A 7,482-nucleotide genomic window follows, 5' to 3' on the forward strand; every position below is an offset into this window, starting at 1 on the left:
GTTGCAGAGCACAGGCTCCGGACGCACAGGCTCAGCGGCCATGGCTCACGGGCCCAGCCGCTCCGCGGCAGGTGGGATCCTCCCAGACCGGAGCATGAACCCGTGTCCCCTGCATCGGCAAGTGGACTCTCAACCGCTGCGCCACCAGGGAAGCCCCCAGGGTCATCTTTTGACGCGTGGAATTCAACCCTAGCCTTAACTCTGTAGCTGTAAAATGCTGCTGAAAGCAAAAAGCAGGTGTTCCGTGAAAGCCTACCCTGATTTTGCCCCTCCTACTAAACTCTACTGGAATTTCTTCTAATTGGTGACAGCTTATCCTTTCACATAGTAACTGCCCCAGCATGTCACTCAGTTCATTCACACAATCACCCTGTGAGGTGGACACTATCATCATTCCTATTTTACAGATTCAGAAACTGATACTCAGAGACATTGAGAATCCCACCCAAGGCCACACAGCTGCCAAGTGGTGGAGCTGGAATTCAAAGCCCAGGCGTGCTCCTCCATCAGCCCCACCACCAGGCCTACCCTCACCTCAGACAATGCACAAGAGCCCAAGGAACCCGTGCATGCCGTCCTCAGTCACCATGTTCTGCTCATGACACCAAGTGTTTCTTGTCGTCAGAGTGGTTCTCAGAGTTCTTCCGTGAACTGCTCCTGCTAAAGGAGAAATGAACTCACCCTGACCTTACACCAGAGCTCAACAGAGGGATTCCTGCTACCACGTTGGGAAGAATGTTCTATTGTGGCATCATAGTTACCATGGTGTCACCAAGCAAACGTCTGGACATGGGGACGCAGGAGGAGCCAGGATGAAAAGTCTGCCTGTTTCCTAAACTTGGCAGGGCTATTCTGGAAACCTGCCTCTCCCTAAGTCTGACTGAGATGGCATCCCTTTTGCTAGATCACAGAGTCCGGTCCAGTCGTGGCCGTGGTCTGTCTGCCTCCTCAGCACCTGCCCTGTGTCTACATGAGTCTGTCTGACTGGATGGAGGAAGCCCACGACTTGGGTGGGTTTGGTTTTTCCAATCCCTGACAACATTTCTTACACTCCCTCTGTGGTTTCCTGGAGGCTCAGCCCAGTTTTCTTTAGCTCCCACGGCTTGTGGGTCCACGTGGAGCTACCAGAAGGGCCCTGCCAGACCACCGGGCCAGATGGATCTGCACTCTGGCCGCTACAAACAGCTCTGGCTTCAGCACAAATGTCAGGACTTTAGGAAAGTGTCGAGAACGTTGTGATGAGATGTAACTCCACGGAACCAGAGGGCTTGCAGGCTGCTGGCGCAGGTGCGTAAATGGCAGTCGTTGGACAGACAGATGAATGGCTGATGGGGAAAGGATGGCTGGATAGAGAGCGAAGCCTGACTAGAGAGGAGCCACTATCTCCTTCCCCTCACGGTTTCCCTGACGCCCATCCCGTGTGTGCCTCGCCAGCCTCTATCACCTCCAGCACCAAGCAGGGCTTGGCTTCTGCTGGGAGAATGCAATCGGTAAGATTTTTGGCAGTGGGAGAGATGGGAGCTGTTGATACTTCAGTATGCTCCACATTGCAGGTCTCAGAGAGCTTTCACATTTTCTCATTCAGGATTCACAATCACCGTGCCAGGATGAGGGAATTACCCAAGTTTCCAGATGGAAACACAGTGCCTCAGGGTGGGAAAGTCACTTCCCTAAAGCCGAACACCTGGAAAACGTGGGCAGGATTCCAACCCAGATCCTTCCAACTCCAGGGTCAACGATCTCCAAGTCTGCATTTCTCAGCCTGGACCACGTGCTACCTTTATAGGGGACGGAAGTAGCAACAGTGATTGGGGCAAAGTCGAAGTCTGCTGTTTAAGAATGGAGATGCTGAGGTTAGTGCCCAAGACCCTGACTCTCTCCAGATTCCTCTTTAAATTTCTTCATGAAAAGAGGTCATGCGCAAACCACCAGAAACACTCTGTCTCCTCAAAGGAAGGATCTGGCATAACCCAAGATAAAAAAGGCTCAGAATCCTGCAGGGGCCCAGCAGACCTTATAGACAGTGGGCCTCAAATTTTCATTCTCTCTGGGCCACTTATTACAGATTGCCAACTTTAGGTAAATTAAAAAAAAATTCATCACAACGTTTTAAATAATTATTTAATTCTTTAAGGTTAATAATAATAAAATTTTTATATCTTTGAGAGGAAATTCATTTTCAATCTTACACCAAGGGCTTCATATCCAGGACAGTGACAGCATGAAACATACGTAGTTTTTCAACCTGTCACTTTCTGTTTTTACTCTTTATTTACATTAAGTTAGAAAATCCTAACTCTCAAAGGACGTCTGAAATTGCAGCATGTTCTGGGAGCTCCATCAGATATTCAGTTCAGTGTATTCAGATTGAACGTGGACTCTAAAATCACGGAGAGAGTTTTTTCACTGATGACTGTTCTCTGATGCTCAGGGGCCTGCCCACCATGCTCAAAACCTGGGGAGTTGAAATTTTCTTCTGGAAAGTTGAAAGTTTGATTCTGAGAGATAGTGATGGCTGGATTTCTAGTCCACTTGGTTTCTTTTCCCTCTGGAAAATATTTCTTCATGTCCCATTGCAGCTTTGGAAAATGTTTTTTCAACATGGCAATAAGAGCTTTACCACACTTCAGAAATCTCTTGTGAAATTCACAGGACAAAAAATATCAAGCATTTCTTCATTTATGTACCACCTGTTTTCCAAGTATTGCTTCCTACTCATCCCTGGTTTGTTGAATTGTTAAGCAAAATATCTGCTCACCCAAATATGTCATAGTCATTGCTCACCTGCTCGGGGTGACTTTTCTACTATACTGAGACGACATCCTACAAAGTCTCTTGAACAGAAATTGTGTCTCTAGCTCATGCTGCCTTCTTTTTGAGTTATTTTTCATTAATGTCGCTCACTGAATGCTTCCCAATCATGGTATGATGTCTGCTATGAAGAGCACAACTTTGAATCAGGCTTTTGCCATTTAGATATCTTTTCTGCTTAGGGGAAAAAAAAAAAAAGCAAGAATTTTAAATTCAAGAAAGCATTATAATGCCCTCATTCCAGAAAAAAAAAATCTATAACTTACATACCAAAGAGATCATTGTGCTTGTTTGAAAATGACAAAAATATTTTAATGGTGTCATGCCATGATTTGGAAATTTTATTTTCAGATATCTGTATTGGATTTGCAAGTTTTTCATGAAAGAGATCATCCATAGAATGTTTTAAATCTTCCTAGAAAGGTTTAAAATAGAATATCAGGTTTACCATGTCCTTAACCCCTAAATAAAGAACTTGTATGCAAGACTTTTTCAATTCTTATCAAAATGAAACGCATTTCATTAGCCACTGGCCCCCAAAAATCAAATTACCCAATCAACAATCTTTGAAACAGGCTGATAATGAACATTTGTACCACATGTAGCTGTGTCAGTGTAAATTTCCCCTAATGAAAACCTTCAATTTTAAGTCATTTAATTTAAAAGGAACATTTAACAGATATATTTCTTTAAGTCAAACTTACCACACAACACAAGAGCTAGGACATTACCATTATCTTGTATTTGCCCTCTCTCTCATTCTCTTGTTCTTTGTTTTATAATAAGTTTATCCATGTGTATATATGCTTAAACTATATATTGAGTACATGGGCAAGAGTTTCTCTAGGCTGTGTATACTGGATGTAGGGTTGCTAGGTCAAAGGATATACCTGTTTTTAGAAGACAATGCTAGACTGTTTTCCAGGGTGGTTGTACCAATTTATACTCATACAAGCAGCGTATATGGGTCCTTGCTGGTCCATGTCCTTTCCAACACTTGCCACTGTCAGCCTTAATTTTTGGCCAATCCAATAGGTATAAATGATATCTCATTGCTAATTTGCACTTCCCTAATTATAATGTTGAGGCTACTTTCCCACATGTTTATTGCCTCTACAAGTTAATGCTTGTGTCTTCTGCCCTTTTTTTTCTGCTGGGTTGCCTTCTGTTGGGTTCTTATTGCTATGTAAGAATTCTTAATACATTCTGAATATTGTTCACTGTATGTATGGTGAATATCTTCTACCAGTTGTGGCCTTTGTTTTCACTTTTGATTTCTTTATGGTGTTTTGAAAAAACAGAGGTCTCAATTTTAGTTTTAATAAAGTCAAATGTATGAACATTTACAGCTAGGGCTCTTTTGTCTTGTTTAAGAAACCCTTCCGTAGGTCAACATCAGAGATCTATTCTACTATATCATCTTCTCAAATCTTTCGAGTTTTGTTCTTCACACGTAAGTCTTCAGTCTGTCTGGAATTTTTTTGTGCATGGTATAGATTCACTTTTTCTCACCTGGATACTCAGTTGTGCCAGCATTATTTCTCCACAGGTCTCCAATGTGACCTCAGACATATATCACCGTTTCATTTGTGCCTGGGTCTGTTTCTGAGCTCTCTCTTTTGTTACACTGGTCGTTTTGTCTATATCCCTGTGTCAATTCCACACAATTTTATTATAGTATTATAGTATTGAAATATTATAGGGAATTCCCTGGCGGTTCAGTGGTTGGGACTCTGAGCTCTCACTGCCGAGGACCTGGGTTCGATCACTGGTCAGGGAACTAAGGTCCTGCAAGCCTCGCGGCGTGACCAAAAAATATATATTATATATTTTTGTACAAAGCTATACATATAGCTTTCTACAAGCCCTATATCTAGTAAGGCAAGTGCTCTCATCTAATTCTTTTCCTTTAGGAATGCCCTGACTATTCTTGGCTTTTTTTTTTTTTTTTCTTGACTCTAATGCTGGCACAACTGAGTATCCATGTGAGAAAAAGTGAATCTATACCATGAACAAAAAAATTCCAGACAGACTGAGGACTTAAGTGTGAAGGACAAAACTTGTAAGATTTGAGAAGATGATATAGTAGAACAGATCTCTGATGTTGACCTACGGAAGGGTTTCTTAAACAAGACAAAGAGCCCTAACTGTAAATGTTCAAATGTACTTTTTAGAATCAATTTGGCAACTTCCACACACACAAAAAAGCAAAAACGAAAACAAAAAACACCTTCTAAGATTTGGATTAGAATTGCATTCCATCAATAGATCAATCTGTGGCTAATATAACATCTTTACAACATTGAGTCTTCTTATCCATGAGCACAATGTATCACTCAATCTAATTAGATCTCCTTTAAGATTTTTAGGTACAATTTTATGATTTTCTGCAAAAAGGTCTTGCACATCTTTTGACGGAATTTATTCCTAGGTATCTTACACTTTTTGGTTGCAATTAAATGATGTCTTCTTTTATTATTCTTTTTAACCATTTCCCTCTAAACCATCATTATTTCTAATAATTTACCTTTAGATTCTTTCGGATTTTCCATGTAAAGAATTATATCACCTGCAAATAATGACAGTTTTGTTTCTCCCTTTACAGTTGTTATGCCTTTCATTTCTTGTCTTACAGCCTCAGACCTCCAGTACAAAATTGAATAGAATCAGTAATAGCGGGCATCCTTGTCTTGGTCAAACGGAAGGTCATTTAGAATAATATATGATAATAGATCGCTAAATAGATTTACTTAATTAGGTTAAGGAACTCCCCTTTTATTTCTAGGTTTTGTTTTGTTTTAATCAAAATCTGGGATTGAATTTTGTCAAATAATTTTTTGGTGTCAGTTAAGATAATCATATGGTTTTTCTTCTTGAATTGGTTAGTGTGATTAATAAAGCATACAGAATTTCTCAAATTAAACCACCCTTGAATTTCAAGGATTAATGTTATCTTTTTATACACTACTATTTGCCAATGTTTTATATAGGACTTTTGGCATCTGTGTTTGAGAGTTAGATTGGCTTATAATTTTCCTTTCTTGTTGTTGTATCAGTTTTAAGGCCCTGTGGAATTAGTTGGGAGATAGAAATGGTCTGTTCTCTGAAATTTTGCAGGACTTGTTTGAAAACTACCTTGGTCTGGTGTTTGCAGGGAAATTTTTAAAGCTGATTAATTTTTTTAGTGCTCCTAGGACTATACATCTTGACGTGCTTTGGTAAGTTATGTTTTTCTAGGAACTTTTCCATTTTGTTAGTTTTCAAATTATTGGAATAAGGACTATAGTACTCACTATCTTTTAAACTCTCTATTGTAAAAGTTAACATTCTTTTTTCATTCCTTATATTGTTTATTCATGCCTCTGTCTATTCTTTATCAGTTTTTCCAGAGTTCCAGTTTACCTGTGTTTTCAGACTAAATTTTTGTCTTTGTTGATCTCTTTGTCTTTTGTTTTTGGAGTTTTTTTAGGTTTTTTTTTTTTTTTTTTTGTATCTTTGTATCTTGGTTTTTTAGCTTATTGCTAACATCTTTTTTTAGTACTAGCACTGGTTTATTACTTTGTATCTTTGTTTTCTAGCTTATTATTCTCTACCCTTAGACTTATTATTTGTTTTCTTCTACCTTCTTTAGGTTTATTTTGTTTTCTTTTTCTAAAATTTCAGGCTGGACATTCAGCTCATGAATTTTTTGCCCTCTTCTCTAAAATAAGCACTTAAGACTTTGTGTTTCCCTTTAAGTTCTACTTTCTTAGCATCTCTTAAGTTTAAGTTTTGATACCTTGTGCTTTCCTTATCATTCATCTCTAAGTATTTTTACATTTCCATTATGATTCTTTTTTGACTCTTGAACTACTTAGAAATGTGGGGGTTTTTTGGGTTTTTTTAATGTATTTTATTTATATATTTTTGGCTGCATTGGGTCTTCGTTGCTGCTTGTGGGCTTTCTCTAGTTGCAGTGAGTGGGGGCTACTCCTTGTTGGGGTGCATGGACTTCTCATTGTAGTGGCTTCTCTTGTTGCTAGAGCATGGGCTCTAGGTGCACAGGCTTCAGTAGTTGTGGCTCACGGGCTCGAGAGCACGGGCTCTAGAGTGCAGGCTCAGTAGCTGTGGCGCACAGGCTCAGTTGCTCTGCAGCATGTGGGATCTTCCCAGACCAGGGCTTGAACCTGTGTCCCCTGAATTGGCAGGCAGATTCTTAACCACTGCACCGCCAGGGAAACCCAAGTGTGTTTTTAAATTTCCAAATGTTCCAAAAGTTTTATTGAACTTTTACTATCCACTTCTAACCCAATTGGTTGGAGAATATCTGTGTAATAACGATTCTTCAAAATCTCTGAGGCTTGCTCTGTGGCCTAGTATATAGTAAGAAACTATTTAACTGTTCCATGTTTGTTTGAGGAAAATGTAAACTATCTACACCCATCAATTCACCTTCAACTTGTTGACTGTTCTCTTCAAATCCTCTGTATCTCTGATTTTCTATCTGCTTGACCTGTCAATAATTAAGAAAGGTGCCTCCTGTTATGGTGGCTTTATCAGTTTCTTCCTATAGTTACAGCAGTTTTTGCTTTATACGTTTTGAGGCTATTTTATTAGATATACACATTTAGAATTTTCATATTTTCCTGGTGAATTGAACTACAGTTCTCTATCATTATTCTCTGTAGCTAT

This window comes from Phocoena sinus, chromosome 19 (genome assembly GCF_008692025.1).
Source record: "Phocoena sinus isolate mPhoSin1 chromosome 19, mPhoSin1.pri, whole genome shotgun sequence".
Taxonomy (NCBI): Eukaryota; Metazoa; Chordata; class Mammalia; order Artiodactyla; family Phocoenidae; genus Phocoena; species Phocoena sinus.